The sequence below is a fragment of the Mauremys reevesii genome, linkage group 2, assembly GCF_016161935.1.
Source record: "Mauremys reevesii isolate NIE-2019 linkage group 2, ASM1616193v1, whole genome shotgun sequence".
In the NCBI taxonomy this organism is placed as follows: Eukaryota; Metazoa; Chordata; order Testudines; family Geoemydidae; genus Mauremys; species Mauremys reevesii.
The window spans coordinates 24981676-24996848 of record NC_052624.1 but is presented as its reverse complement, the minus strand read 5'-3'; the positions used below and the strand labels follow the sequence as shown (position 1 = coordinate 24996848).

Sequence of the window (15173 nt, the reverse complement as noted above, 5' to 3'; positions counted from 1 at the left end):
CTGCCATTCTTCCGCTCTCTCCATCACTATGGCTGCATTATCCCCTTTAGCTCCACATGCAGAGAGGTTTCAACCCTCCCCCCACCCAGAACTCAGGAGAAGTACTAGCCCACTCTCTGCACAGTGGGTTCCATTTTGGGGCGATCCAGAGAGAAGGTACCATGTGGTGGAAGAATCGTGCAGTGCTGCCCCAATGGCACTGCTGGGGAGTCAGGGAAAACCATGCATGGGGTGACAGCTTGTGCAATCATGGAGTCTCTGTACAGAGACCTGGATATTGTAGGTTTGGCTGCCAACTTTCTGACTGCAGAAAACCCCTGCCCGGCCCCTTTCCTGAGACCCCACCCCTGCCCCTTCTATGAAGCCTTACCCCTCGCTCACTACATCCACCCTCTCTCCATCACACTCCCCCACCATCACTCAGTCGCTCATTTTCACCAGGCTGGGGCAGGGTTTTGCAGTGCGGGAGGAGGTGAGGGTCTGACTTCGGGTGGGGGCTGTGGGGTGGGGCCGGGGATGAGAGGTTTTGGGTGTGGGAAGGAGCTCAGGACTGGGGCAGGAGGTTGTGGTGTGGGGGGAGTGAAGGCTTCAGCTGGGAGTGCAGGCTCGGGTGGGGCTGAGGGTTTAGGGTGCAGGAGGGGGCTCCAAGCTGGAGCTGAGGGGTTCAGAGTGTGGGAGGGGGTGTGGGCTCTGGAAGGGAGTTTGGGTGTGGGAGGGGGGTCAGGGCTGTGGCAGAGGGTGAGGGTGTGGGGTGCAGGCTCTGGGAGGAGTAGGGGTGCAGGAAGGGGTATGGGGTGCAGGCTCCAGGAGGGAGTTGGGGTGTGGGAGGGGGCTCAGGGATGGGGGAGGGGGTTTGGGGTATGGGAGGGGATGAGGGGTGCAGGCTCCAGCCTCTGAGAGGGAGTTTTGGTGCAGGACGGGGCTCAGGGCTGGGGCAGGGAGTTGGGGTGTGGGAGGGCATTCGGGGTGCAGACTGCAGGCGGCACTTACCTCAGTCACCTCCCAGAGGTGTCTGGTATGTCCCCGCAGCCACTAGGGGAAGGGGCGGCCATGGGGCTCCACACGCTGCCCTCGCCCACAGGTGCTACCCCCACAGCTCCCATTCATTGGCTGCGGTTCTTGGCCAATGGGAGCTGCGCAGCTGGTGCTTGGGGCGGGGGCAGCACGCGGAGCCTCCTTGGCCACCCCTGCATCTAGGAGCTGGACATGCCAGCTGTTCCAGGAGCTGCGTGCAGGCAGGGCAGGCAGGGAGCCTGCCTTAGACCAGCTGTGCTGCTGACCAGACTTTTAACAGACCAGTCAGCACCAAGTGCCTTTTTGATTGGGCAGTCCAGTCGAAAACCAGATACTTGGCAACCCTAATTGTAGGATCTGCAGTGTCTGAAGGCAGCAAAACCATCCCCTTCACAGAAGGATTCAGGGCAAACTTTATAAGAAGGAACCTTGAAGAGTTTCTCTCTCTGGGCTGCCTCCTGTGGATTTTATCATAGGATGGCACAGTCTGTCGTGTGAATGGAGGACATTAGCTTTCAGTCAGAGCTGCCAGGGTATTAATAATTCAAAGCACAAACTCCAGGTTGATGCAGACTGTGCTGCCACTGCAGAGGCTGTAAGCTGGTAGGAGAGAGCTCTGCTGTTGACTTAATTACTCCAGCCTCCGCAAGCGGCAGTAGCTATATCAGCAGAAGCTCTCCCACCAACACATTTTTGTCCACACTGGTGCTAGGTCGTTATAACTTATGTTGCTTGGGGGGTGGGGGTGGCTTATTCACACTCCTGAGTAACATAAATTATACTGACCTAAGCTAAGTACTCAGTCCTCATTTGAATGCTGAAGAAAGCAGACACTTTTGTTGCTGATGTAGGATAAGGTGTATTGAAAAAAAAAGAAAAAAAGGTCAAATTCTTAAAGCCATAAAAGTTAGAGATGAAATCTGTTAGGCCATCCAGTCTATCCCTTGACAGTACAGGATCACTTTCTACAGTGTATTTTCTAACACTTTGCTGTCAAATTTAACCCTTAAATATATATACATATTAATGCATGCTTATTTTAACAATTTATATTGTGTTTATCTTAACTTTGTGTTACCTGCTCTCTCATACATTGAAATCTGAAGTGTGTTTCTGCAGTCTTTGCTCAAACAAAAGCAGCATTGAGGTCTGCAGAATCATATGCATGTATTGTTGCTTTGCTTTACTAAGTTTGAAGTGCCATCTGTGGGAGCTCTGGAGACCCAGCCTTTTCTGTGATTTTCCTCACTGAGTCATAAACAGAATTAACATTAATAACAGTAGAAACAAGAATCCATGTTGAATTAGTTTGAGGAGGGATAAAATCTCTAGCCAGATGTCTAATAAAAACATAATGAGTCAGAGAAAGCATGTATGCTCCTGTAATTTGTAATTTGCAGCATTCCATGGATGAAAAGTTCACTGCAAACCAAGCTGCATTTAACAATTCCCTCTTCTCTCTGTTGTTCAGAACATAGCTGCATAGCTGAAAGTCTGGGGGAGAAAGGAAGTTTTATATATTCATTCATATTTCATAATAACAGAATAAAAGAGTAATTCTAGTTTGGAAAGTGTGCATCCAAAAATGGCAACTTCTACCTGAACAGATCTGCTTGCTGTAGCTATTTAAAGTAGTATCTGCTTATTTTAGTGGCAAAAATATGTTTTCACTCTGACTGATATACCATCAACAGAATTATAAGTTAAATTTCGATTGCAGGGCTAAATTCATCTGTCATTTACACTCAAGTAGCCCACTGAGGAAACCAGTTCTTCTGCTGTCACAGAGGGTTTTACCCCAGTTTGAGTATTCCAGTTATGTATCACAAACAGGTTCTTTATATATGAACTGAAATGATGCAGAATTTTCAATGCTCACAATAATAGCTCTCTAACTGTTTTCTGTCATAGGGACAAGAACTTGCTACTGTGTGTGACTGGAAACTTACCCTGATGTTGTGTTCTGCACTTGAGTGAAGCAGGCAGCGCCACAGTGTGCTAATGTACTGAGTTGAAATGAAGTTACAGTGATGGATTTTCCTTGATTATCACATTTGATGGTATGTATGCTTTTTCGTATATGTTATTACCCACACTATAAGTGGTGCAGATATTCTATTAATGATTTGAGTTCTCAAGCTGTTCTTCTTCCATGGTAACAATCATATCTCCTCTCAGCCTTTGTTTTGCTAGGCTAAACGAGCGAACCTTGTCTAGTAGGTTCTTGTTAGATAGGTTCTCCATTCTCCTGATTTAACAAAGCTAGCACAAGTAGTCCTCCCACTGTTGTCCCACATTTCACTGGTCACCACAATCATCTTTCTTTGGTCAACTTCCCCACATAGTCTCATTCTGCAAACCACAGTTGCAACCACTGTCTTGTATCCTACAGACAGTGCAGCTTTCAAATTATGCGTTAGTGGGTGCTAAAAAGGAGTACAACTTATACTGGTTCGCTGCCTGACACACACACAAATGTATCTATGTTTGTAAACGTAAAATGCCCTTTGCAGTAAAAGATGGTATATTAGCCATGCAAAAAAACAAAAACAAAACCTACTCAACATAATTCATTTGGAATACATATTAAGGAACATTTACTACATATTGTATTAGAAATATAACAATGTATAACCCACTCATCCTCCTCTGTCCTATGACTGCAGAGGTGTGAACTGCCCACTTCACCTTGAATACTCTCTTACAACCTGTTAACTCCTTATGCTGAAAGATCTGTTCCACCTTGTATTTAGCTGTGACACACAGAGTACCTTTCCCAGACCTGAGGAAGAGCTCTGTGTAAGCTTGAAAGCTTGTCTCTTTCACCAACAGAATCTGGTCCAATAAAACAGGGGTTCTCAACCTTTTTCTTTCTGAGGCCTCCCCGCAACATGCTATAAAAACTCCACAGCCCACCTGTGCCACAATAACTGGTTTTCTGCATATAAAAACCAGCAGCACCGTGAAGCAGGGCAGTTGCTTTGGGCTCCATGCCCCAGGGCCCCCCGCAAAGCTACATTGCTCAGGCTTCGGATTTACCCCCAGGTGACAGGGCTCAGGGCCCTGGACTTCAGTCCCATGTGGTGAGGCTTCAGCTTTCTGCCTTGGGCCTCAGTGAGTATAGTTCTGGCCCTGCTTGGTGGACCCCCTGAAACCTGTTAACGGCCCCCCAGGGGGCTCCAGATCCCTGGTTGAAAATCACTGCAATAAAAGATAGTACTTCACTCACCTTGTCTCATGAATAGAAATATGTTTTCTTTTTTACAAAATCCTAGTCTGTTTTCAGGGGCCAGTGCTCCCTCTGCAGGCAGAAAAAAACTAAGACTGCTTGGTTTTACAGAACTGTTGCTGTCATGGAGTTCTGGATAAAATGCTTTTTTAAAAAAAAGTGGTCAGTAACTAGAGTATGGATTTTTTTTTATAACTGATGAGTAGGTGGGGTTTTTTTTAAATAAAACATACTTATTTTAAGTTTGCTTTTGCATCCAAAATTCAGTAAAAATAAAGTGTAACGTAGAAACATTTTTTAAATGATTCAGCTATCTGTTCAATCTTAATATTCTTGGAAAATAAGTTGTTTACATGCATGTTTAAAGATTATTCCAAATAGCCCGTGTGTGATTTGCTTCATTAGCAACACGTGATGCAGCTGGCCAGCAGAGTTTTAGGAAAGAGATCTTTATTGAGCATGATGAGAGGCCAGTGTTACATGCTGATGCGTATGTATTGGCAGCCTGGCTCCAGCTTGTATTCTTGAGCCTTTGCTCTCTCATCAAACTAGTTCCCTCCTGAAACCTATCCTTCTCCAGTTCCTCATCAACTAAAGGACTTAATGCATTGAAATATTAGGCTACCAAAATATAAATGCATACTTATTCTGTTAGAAGCATGTATGCAACTATGGAAATGGGAAAAGAAAGTATGTTAAATATGCTGTATTGCCAGAGTTGCCCTTATTTTATTTGGAAGCTTTTGGTTTGTGATGTCTCTCAAAGTTTACTGTAATAATTTATTATTCTACAATGTGTTTGTGTACTATAAAATGAATTATGCAAGAATATTTTAAATTTGAACAGACTGGAGGAGTCATCTGTAAATGGACTTAATAGACTTAATAGGTGGATTTCTATAAATAATAACAGGAAACAACAAAAAATATAGATTGGCTTTGGATTGCTTGAGACAAAATTTTCTGAGGAATCTTGGAATTTGGGGGGATCTCTTTCAGAAATCAAGAACTCCAAAAATATGAGCCAGAAGCCATATAATTCTTATTATACTGCCCAAGTGGTGCTAACTGTATCCTCATTATTAATCCCAATGTCAGTGCATTGGAGATCAGAATACTGATTCAACAGGAAGAAACACATTAAGCCCCATTAATGCCTGTCTTTAAAATTTTAAAAGGAATCTTGAGAATAAGAAGTGATGGTTAAAACAAGTTCCTATGCACTTTGCCAATAATGTAAATGGAGCAGTGAGAATTGAGCCATTTTAATTTAAATCTACTAGAAATCTGGAGCAAGTTCTCATTTTCATCAATGGAGCTGAAAAATGTAGCCATAGCATTCGCATTCATTGAACACTCTCAACTGGAAAATCCATAGAGTTACTCAAAATGGAGCCTAGACCCCAAAAGAAAGTCTGCTGGCAAGTGGTTAAAATACTGGGAGATATGCGCAAAGCCATGTATTTTTAGTCTCGTTTAGTGATTATGAAATGCTTTTATTTTTAACAGCTTCATCCAAGAAGCATTTAAAAGACAGGAAGGAAGACAATACCGCTCATAAATACAGGAGTTATCAAGACAAGCTGAATGTACAAAATAGCATGATATAGAAAAGCAGATGAATCCTAATACTCAGATCATTGAGAACTGAAACTCTCTCAAGAATACATTATTGCCATTGTGGAATGATGTACCCAGAAAGACAGAGATGCCATATACTGGCCAAACATGATCAAGGACAACTGAGACCTGTGAGCAATTATGAAGCAAGTGGGGGAAAAGCAGGCCAAGCAGCAAAAAAAAAAAAAAAAAAAGGACAATGGAAATGCACAGCATTCCCAACAGAGCAAAGTGATAATGGACTCTTTGATCACAAACTACCTTATTACTGTAGATTACTAGCTAGACTCTTAGGAACTAGCTGAACTGTCGAGCACTATTGAAGTGACCGTTATCCTTATAGACAAAGTAATGAAGCATTTCAGCAGGCATGGCATCCCATACTGTATAGTTTCAGACAATAGACCCCAGCTGATTTGCAGCAAATGTAAGGCCCCATGGGTCTAGATGAACCCAGGCCTAGTAGAGCTACCAGGCAGCTGGCCCCTCCAGGCTGCTCCCCAGCAGCGGCTGTAACTGGCTTGCACATCACTCCCCCTGACACACTCTAGATACAGACCCCTGGAAGTTCTGCCTCAAGAGTTTGACAGACAGCATCCCATGGCTCCTGATTGGCTCCCTGCCCTATATAAACTCAAGGGGCATTCTAGGAAGTGTTCAGGTAAGAGCGTAGCTGCCATGGCTATTTCTGCTCCTTGCTCTTGAATTCCTGGCTTGACTTTGGTTTGATTTGGACTTCACCTCCTGACTTGGACTCTGAAACCTGACTTGGACTCTGACCCTTGGTATGGACTCTAGCCTGGACCTGACTATGAACTCCTCTGCTACTCCTAGCCTCAGGTTTGCTCCTGCTCTGGCCCTAGGCCCTGGCTTGTTGGGCTTCTGACAGTAAGTTTGTGCAGTTTATCCAGAAATGGGAATTCAGTCCTATCACATCGTTGCCATACCACAGCTAGTCACTGACAAAGCTGAATAGAAAGTTAAAGTTGCTAAGATTCTGTTAAAGAAAGTGGCAAAAAGCAAAGGGATTATATGGCAAGACATTCTTGAATGGAGAAACACTCCCACAGAAGGCATTAATAGCAGTCCAGTACAATATTTGATGTCAAGATGAACATTTTTTGACCCAAGAACTCTTCAATGCCAACTGGCAAGGGCATTGCAAGAGTATCCTGATTATGGTATGTACATTCTGATTCACCAAAGAATGTCATGTGAGGTCTCAAATGAAAGCCAGGGTCATACAGGTTGCTGTTATTGTTGAGAAATACTATACGAAGAGTTATGTATGTAGACTGAAAATATGTTTGTAGCTTCTGTATCACAGCACGGGCAGAAACAAGTTTCCTGTCAGACACAAGATGTTTATTCACCCATCTCTCTGTCAGCAGGTAAATGAAACATTATAAGCTAAGACAATGGATGCACAATTATGTACAAAGTCAACAGAGACATATGAAGTCAACAGGTATGAGCAAACAGGAAAAACAAATAACGTGGTTGTAGTGTGTCTGAGTACAGACAGTGAACTTTGAGGAAATAAGCAGAAGGAAAAGATGGTATCCCCTTATCGTGCACCAAGGAAGTAAATGGGAAGTGTGTTTACATTCATGAAAAATGGGATCACAACCAGCTGTGGTTGAAAACATTGTAAAGCGTTGGGTGAGATAACCTCCTAATGAAGTTTAACCTAATAGTTAAGTTTAATTACTACAAAGTGTGTTATGATTTTGTTTTACATGATGTAACCTTTTGTTTTCATTACCCTTACTCACCATCTCTTAATCTTAAATCTTCAGTAATATACTTATCCTTGTTTTCACTATAAATACAGCTCAGTGCTGTTATATTAAGCAAGAGGATGATCCTGAGTTGAATCATACCAACTGGTATGTGCACTGTTCCCTTGGGAACAGCAGAGCTGGTATTTATGTGAGTGTTCAGTGGATAGGGGGCTGGACACTAACGGGAACACTTCAAAGGGGCTTGGAGACTGGGGTGCACTTACAGTTATCCTGCAAGGCAAAGTAAGGGCTGGCAAAGCCCTGTGTGTGGGAAACAGGCTGGTGGTGCCAGGGAGCTGACATCCAGTTAAGCACAAACAAGTATCCTGCATGCGGGAGGCTGGGGTTAACAAGGTGATTCACAGTCCTGGGTACCCCAGGAACCATCACCCACACATCTTGGTGTTACAGCCTCAGCATTACTACAACCAGGAGCAGTGGAAGGAGTAACAGACAAAAAGGAAGCGGATACACAAAACCCAAAGCCTACTACAATCAATAAGCAAAAGACCACCCAGAACTACAAACAGGAGATCCCGTCAGGATCAAATTATTTCCTTAAGACAAATCATACTCTTGAAGGTACATGTGTCAAACAGATAAACTTTCTTTCAGATAATGTGGCAGTGGATGGGCACATATTTCACTGAAACCACAAATACATTCACACAGTACAAACAAAAGACAAAAATGCAGATGGGGAAGACAGTGAAATATGCACTCCACTGAGACTTGCTCAGCAGGACACAGAAGGTTCACAGGAGCACTGACTGATAGATATTGGAACAGACTGTCAAAATACCACACCACCAAGTTCATAGCAGTCTTCTGTCATCACAAGAGAGACTCACGCTCCAACATCAAACCACCCTCAAGGCATATACAAGACTTTATACAATTCTAGGGTATGAAAGAACAACTCTTCCAAACACAAAGGATAATAGACCAGTGGTTCTCAACCTGTGGTTCATGGACCCCCGGGGGTCTGCAAACTATGTCTAAGAGGTCCATGAAAGACTTAGACAAAACAGGATGAACAGAATTCAACTATATCAACAGACAAAAGTTTTTCAAAGGGGTCCGCACCTCCATATGAAATTTTTTAGGGGTCTGCAAATGAAAAAAGGTTGAGAACCAGTGCCTTAGACATGAAACAAATTGAGTTAGTTAATTAAAACAAAAAGTTGATGATAAACTCTATATTATCATATATAGAGTATAATAGAGTAAGTATATAAGAATATAGTATTCATGTTTAATTTCGCTATTTCAAATGTGACATATGGGAGGCTACGATAAATAGTTCTGGCTACAGGGAAGCTATGGTATATTGTGTATGGGCACTTAGAGAACTTTTGTTTCAGGAAGTGCTTGATGAGAGCACAGAGTACATGAGGGAGGAATAAAGCCTGAATGTAACACTGTCATGGTTCTCTCTCTTTATGCTTGCATATACAACAGGGATGAAAACCGAGACTATCACTGTTCTCCAGGTTTGAACAGAAGCAACAAGATCATGTAATATATAAGACTGAGTGAACCTGTTAAGAGAAAATATAACCAACACCACTGTTAGGCTTGATAGGCCCTCCCCCTATCTGTTCAACCCACCAGAGGGCTTTGCAAACAACCTGGCCTCACAACACCCCTGCAACTTAGGCAGGTATTTCTATCCCCAGTTTACAGGTAGGCTAAGTGATTTTCCGAGGTCTCTTAAAAAGTCAGGGTCTGTCAGGACTAGCACTCAGGAGTTCCGGTCACCCAGTCCTGTGTGCAGACCATACTTCTTGGACATAGGAACATAGGACTGGAAGGGAGCTCCTGGGCTATCGAGTCCAGGCACCTGCTATTACCAGTATGGTGCCAAAACTATCATCATTAGATCTCTAGTGTTCTACAGAGAACTGGCTGTCACTGGCTCCTCCTCCTTGTTGGCAGGTGCAATATCCCCTTAAAAGAAGTTGACAATACATTAATATTTTCCTGAAGCCATTTAACCAATTACTGTAGCTTGCCACAATAGTAAATGGGGGACAGGCAGCCTGTGAAAACATGACTGGGAGGGGAGATATGAGACAGTATCTCTATTAAGACATGGCCCACACAATAGAAATGTTTGAGAGTCCCAAAAGTAGAGCATAAGTGGATTTTTTTTTATTTTGCATGTGCTGTTGACCTCAGTCTCCTTTCCCTTTACACAGAAATCTTCTATTTTTATATGTCTCATATGCCTCCAGGTACTCTTCCTCCTAGGAAATAACTAGTTCAAGGACACCATAAGATCTCTTTGCATATAAAGTGGATCTTCAGTACTCTGTGAAACTGGGTGACAAAACCCTCTGATGTGATGTGCTATATTATTCAGCTCAGAGAGAAGGATGGAAGAATGGGGCCACACTCTATATGATGCAGAATGAACAAGAACTTAAAATCATGTTGCACATATTCAAATGAAATGTCAGCATGGAACAAAAAAACAAAAAAACAGAGCTGAGTGATATGACTATAAAGTACCCATGATCATAGACCCAACCTACAGAGAGTATAGCTCACCTTTCACTATTTATCCTCCAGAGCCTCTTATTATTAGTGCCCCAGACTCCAGTAGGAATGGAGGACCCATTAGCAGGACTTCTCCCACAAGGAAATACTATGTAATGTAAGTGAAGCTTGTAGCGTCTGGCTCAGTATTTGTAACTTGAAAAATATCAATCACTTAAAATATAGCATTTACTGGATCTGGAGACATCCATGCTGTCCTCCAGTCTCATTGTGCAAGGCCACCAAGCAGGAACAAGGTTTTGTACAAAATGTTTTAGGTGAAACCACTTCGTATGTATTATGTAATCCTCCCAAATGAATCCTAAATAATTAATCTAAAAGCAATCCTATTGTCATGTCAGTTCCTGTTAGCTATTACAGTGGAATATGCCAGACTTTCTCCTTCACTCAATGCCACTAGTATATGTATTTGTTTAAAAATGCCATGTTTTATACCATAAATATTTAATATAATACAAATACTGCTTTATAATACACACTGTCTGACATTCTGTATAATTTCATTTCATACTCAAAAGCATTTCAAGATACAGTTTGTAGGGAAGATAGTATTTGTGATGGGGCAAGGCCAGATGGCGACAGTAAAGTAGTGAGGAACGGGTATGTTAGCCCCAGGCTAAACAAATCCCTGGTACCATGGTAATCAAATGGCAGTTGCTCCAGGTTAATCAAGATACCTGGGGCCAATTAAGATCCTTCTAGAAGGCAATGGAGATAGCGACATTGATTGGGATACCTGAAGCCAATCAAGGGCTGGCTGGAACTAGTTAAAAGCCTCTCAGTTAGTCAGTGAGGTGTGTGTGTGTGTGAGGAGCTGGGAGGAAGAGGTGCAAGGAGCAGGAGTGCTGCTGGAGGACTGAGGACTACAAGCATTATCAGACACCAGGAGGAAGGTCCTTGGTGAGAATAAAGAAGGTGTTTGGAGGAGGCACAGTCTGTGTAGCCCAGGGAGTTGTAGCTGACATACAACTGTTGCAGGAGGCACTATAGACAGCTGCAATCCACAGGGCCCTGGGCTGGAACCCGGAGTAGAGGGTGGGCCCGGGTCCCCCCCAAACCTCCCAACTCCTGATCAGACACAGGAGGAGTTGACCCAGACTGTGCGTTCCACCAGAGGGGAAGATCACTGAGGTGAGCAAATCTGCCAATAAGCACAGGACCCACCAAGGTAGAGGAGGAACTTTGTCACATATTCTAAATGATACATGAAGTTTTATTTTAATAATTTTGTTATTGCACAGCCTATTTTTTAATATAGCTTCTCACCCTATAACACTGATTCCCCTCTCCTCCTATTAGTTCCTTTCCTCTCCTGCCCTCCTTCATAAGACCTGCAGATGCGCAATGTCCTGCTAAAAAAGAAGAGACCTGGACATTCTAATCACACTTTCCACTTGCAGATTCAAATATACCTACTAGTGCATTTACGTATTGTGTGCTTGTATTTTGTTGGGATTATTTTTCAAATGGACCATATACATTGGTCAGTGGGATTGACGCTCATACTCTCCACTCACTGGGGAAGCAGCTGATGTTGTGGTTAAAGCACAGGATGGGGAGCCTGGATACCACCATTCTATTTCCAGTTTTGACACATCTTTCCCTTATGACTTTGGACAAATCACTCGTTCTGTGTGCATCAGTTCCCCCATGTGTAGAAAGGGGATATTAACCCTTCACCTCAATTGTGCAGCTGAACTCGTTAACTTATCTGTATAGTGTATTGGGATTCTCAGATGGAAGGTGCTATGGAAGTACACTCTACAGTAATTGTAGAACTGTAAAGTTCAGTGTAAGCTGAACAATCATGTAGCCTGCTTGTATACGCATTTCTTTTGTAGAAAGGGGTTTTTAGGATTGAACATAGCAAGGAATCAGTTGATATGCTAGCCTCTCGTAGCTTCTTATCAGAAACACGTTTAGGGCCCACAATTGCATCTTTTAGCTCTATTAAAGTCTAAGGCCAGCACATCAAAGTGGTTGTGGCAGCTGTGTAGAAGATGCATGGCTAGTTTCACTGGAAGAGATTGTAACAGGGAAAACAAAAGGGATTTCTGACTTCACATTTGTGTTTCCAGGGGTACCGAATGAAAACATCACTTTGTATTCCTAGAGGGCTACCCTCAGCAATGTATTATTGTTGGACTATTCTAGCCTTTCAGTGTTTAGATCACAGTTGAAATGAAGGGAATCTCAATCTGTTTCCCAGTGACTATCCATGTAGGCACTATTTATAGCTTTTGCTCAAGTGGCCTCAGGACTACAGCTAGGCAGAAAACTTTTTTTTTCCAGTCCCACAATAACATCCAAAATATTTTCTAAAAAAATTCCCATCCTAAATTGGGATGAAATGTCAAAATCTCAAATATTTTTGTGAACTGAGAATCTGAAGGAAAAAAAACTCAATTGAGGTCAATTGAAGGATTCTATTTTAATTTCAACAGGGTTTTTTTAGTTTTTTTTAACTTTTTTGTACTATAAGTAGTTCAAACTTTGGAAAAAATTGTTTTTGAACCAGAAAAACAGAATTTTTCATTGTGAAAATATCCGAGAGAGAGAGAGGCAGAACTGACCCTTTCCTGTGCACAGTTTTGGTTTAGATAAATTGCCTTTTTCCTATGGGGGGAAAAAAACATTTTGTCAGAAAATTCTCAATCAGTTCTACTCAGGATGGCACTTGTATGTAAGTTGCTGGTTAGGACTGAGGTGGATTTGCAGAGATGTGTGGGGGAAGTGCAGCACCTGTTTACCTTATTGTCTGTCTTTAATAGTATTGTGCTATCAGTTTGCCATTTTTATTTACCCACACAATTCCTCCCCTTTAACAATGAAAAGAGCTGCACCCAGGCCTCATACAAGCTAATGCACCTTGAAATAATAGATGATTTCCAGGGGACCTTTATCTACCTCAAGAAGCTGTCCCTTTGCCTGAGCCAAAGGCCGTTGCAGTCAATGTCTCCCAATGCCAGCAGTGGGATGTGGATCAGAACCTCAAAGCGCATGTTGGAATTCCCTCCAAGACCTTTACCAAGAAGTTTCAGAGTTTCATCCGGCTCAATGCTGGCAATGGATAAAACATCTCAGGCTCTGGTACTGGAAGGGTAGAGACTCCAACAGTCACTTCAAGACTGCATCATATGCCTTATTCAAGCAGCGGGACCCCGTGCTTGCCCAGGCTCCAGTACCAAGCCTGAGGTAGCTCTTGACCCCCTCCTGAATCCCACTGGTCTCATCATCCAACAGGGTGCCGATGAGGGCCAGTGGAAAGAGGGCATGAGGAGACAGGACCATGGTGGAGGAAGCCCCAGAAGACCTGAAGGAAGAGGACCAAGTTATTCTGCACCTCTTCCCAGAGGAGTTGGCTCTGCAAGCCCCTCCTGATGAGCCAGAGGAGGACCCCGAGACACAGCTGGAAATGGAGCCTGAGTTGGATAAATTAACCCCCCACCTTTCTTGCAAACATCCCCTCCTTCTTTCTCTGGGGCTGCATTCAGGACTGGAAGCTTCCCTCCCCCCAAAAATCTTCTCTGACCAAGACACAACTGTACATGCAATTACCTCAGACCACTGTAAAGCTTTTGGCAGAGGCCATAGAACAGATTTTCAGTGAACTATCATACTGCCTCTGGGTCTGTGAGTTTGTTGCCCAACCGACTGACAGCGAGGTCGGGGTGGTGGGGGAGGTCCAGCTGGGGGACAGGACATTTGTAGAAGATTAATGGTTCTGAACAGTTGTTTTCTGTTCCTTTCAAGATTACAAGCTTTCATTACAGTAAGTTCTCTTCCCCCACTGACAAACAGGAGATACACAGATGGGGTGGGTGGATTTAGGGCCAGTTAGTACAGGAAGAAGGAGGGAAACCTGTGCTGCTCCAAGGAATGTGGCAGCAGTCTTCTGTCACAGTATAAAGAATGAGGAGTACTTGTGGAACCTTAGAGACTAACAAATTTATTTGAGCATAAGCTTTTGTGGGCTCCTCGTTCTTTTTGCTGATACAGACTAACATGGCTGCCACTCTGAAACCTGTCACAGTATAAAGATTTTCAAGCATTTCCTGTCGCTGGTGTCCAGGATTTCCCCTCTCAGAGCCATGCCGCACAAGTCAGGAAAAAGGGGGTGGGTGGGTGAGATATCTAATCCAGCAGCTGCAAAAAACACAGTGTGGCATCCCTTTGGGGGGGGCAGGGGAGGGAGGGGAATGCGAGTGGCTTGTGGTCTTGATCAGAAAGTTCATGGAACAAAGCACAGTTGCTGTTTGACTCTTTCTTTCCTCATTCCTTTTTCTGCTCTTTGATGGATGAAGAGGCTGGATTTCCTGATGCTGGTGGTGTGGGCTTGGGGGACAGCTGGTCATTTGCAGTGGTTCACTTTTCCCCTCCATGCAGGCACCATTTGCTATTTCAGAATATTGTCTATTGCCTTTCGACCTGCCTTCTAGTCTCATAAATGCATGTCCACAAGTTTCTGGCCCAGCAGAAAATTCAGCTGGTTCTTTAGGTCCCACAGGCACTTCAGAAACCCCATGCTCTGAAACCCCGCTATCATTTCCAGAACTTTGGTGAGGGCAAACACCCATGGGTAGATGAAAGTATTGATAGCTTCGCAAACTTGCGCCACGACAAACCCAACAATAGACTTCTCCACCCCCAAAGTAGCTTGCAATTGATTGATGATAGCCAACTTTAGCTAGCATTGCCAACTTCCAGAGGACAATAGCCACCCACTTCTGCACTGGTATGGGTCTATGGAATGAAGTGTTCTATCCCGTAGGGTTGAGGTCAGCTCTTCACAGAGTTCCAGGAATATCTACTTCCTCATTCTGAACTTCTGCAGCCACTAGTCATCTCAAGATTTCAGGATGATCTGATCACCCCACACCATGCTGGTTCTCCTGGTCCAGAAGCAGCAGTACACTCATGGACATTTAGTCAGAACTCTGGCAGTCTCCTGCATCTCTGTGTTA

The 15173-nt window shown here is 43.5% G+C and overlaps 1 long non-coding RNA gene across 1 annotated transcript in view; it reads left to right on the top strand.

Annotated features, from left to right (window-relative positions):
- LOC120398733 overlaps nt 1–6521 on the top strand; it is a 32020-nt gene extending 25499 nt beyond the window's left edge. The window contains exons 2-3 of the long non-coding RNA XR_005594666.1: nt 2926–3074; nt 5753–6521. This is a non-coding gene — a long non-coding RNA (uncharacterized LOC120398733). The remainder of the gene's footprint in view (nt 1–2925; nt 3075–5752) is intronic.
- The last annotated feature ends 8652 nt before the right edge of the window (nt 6522–15173 follow it).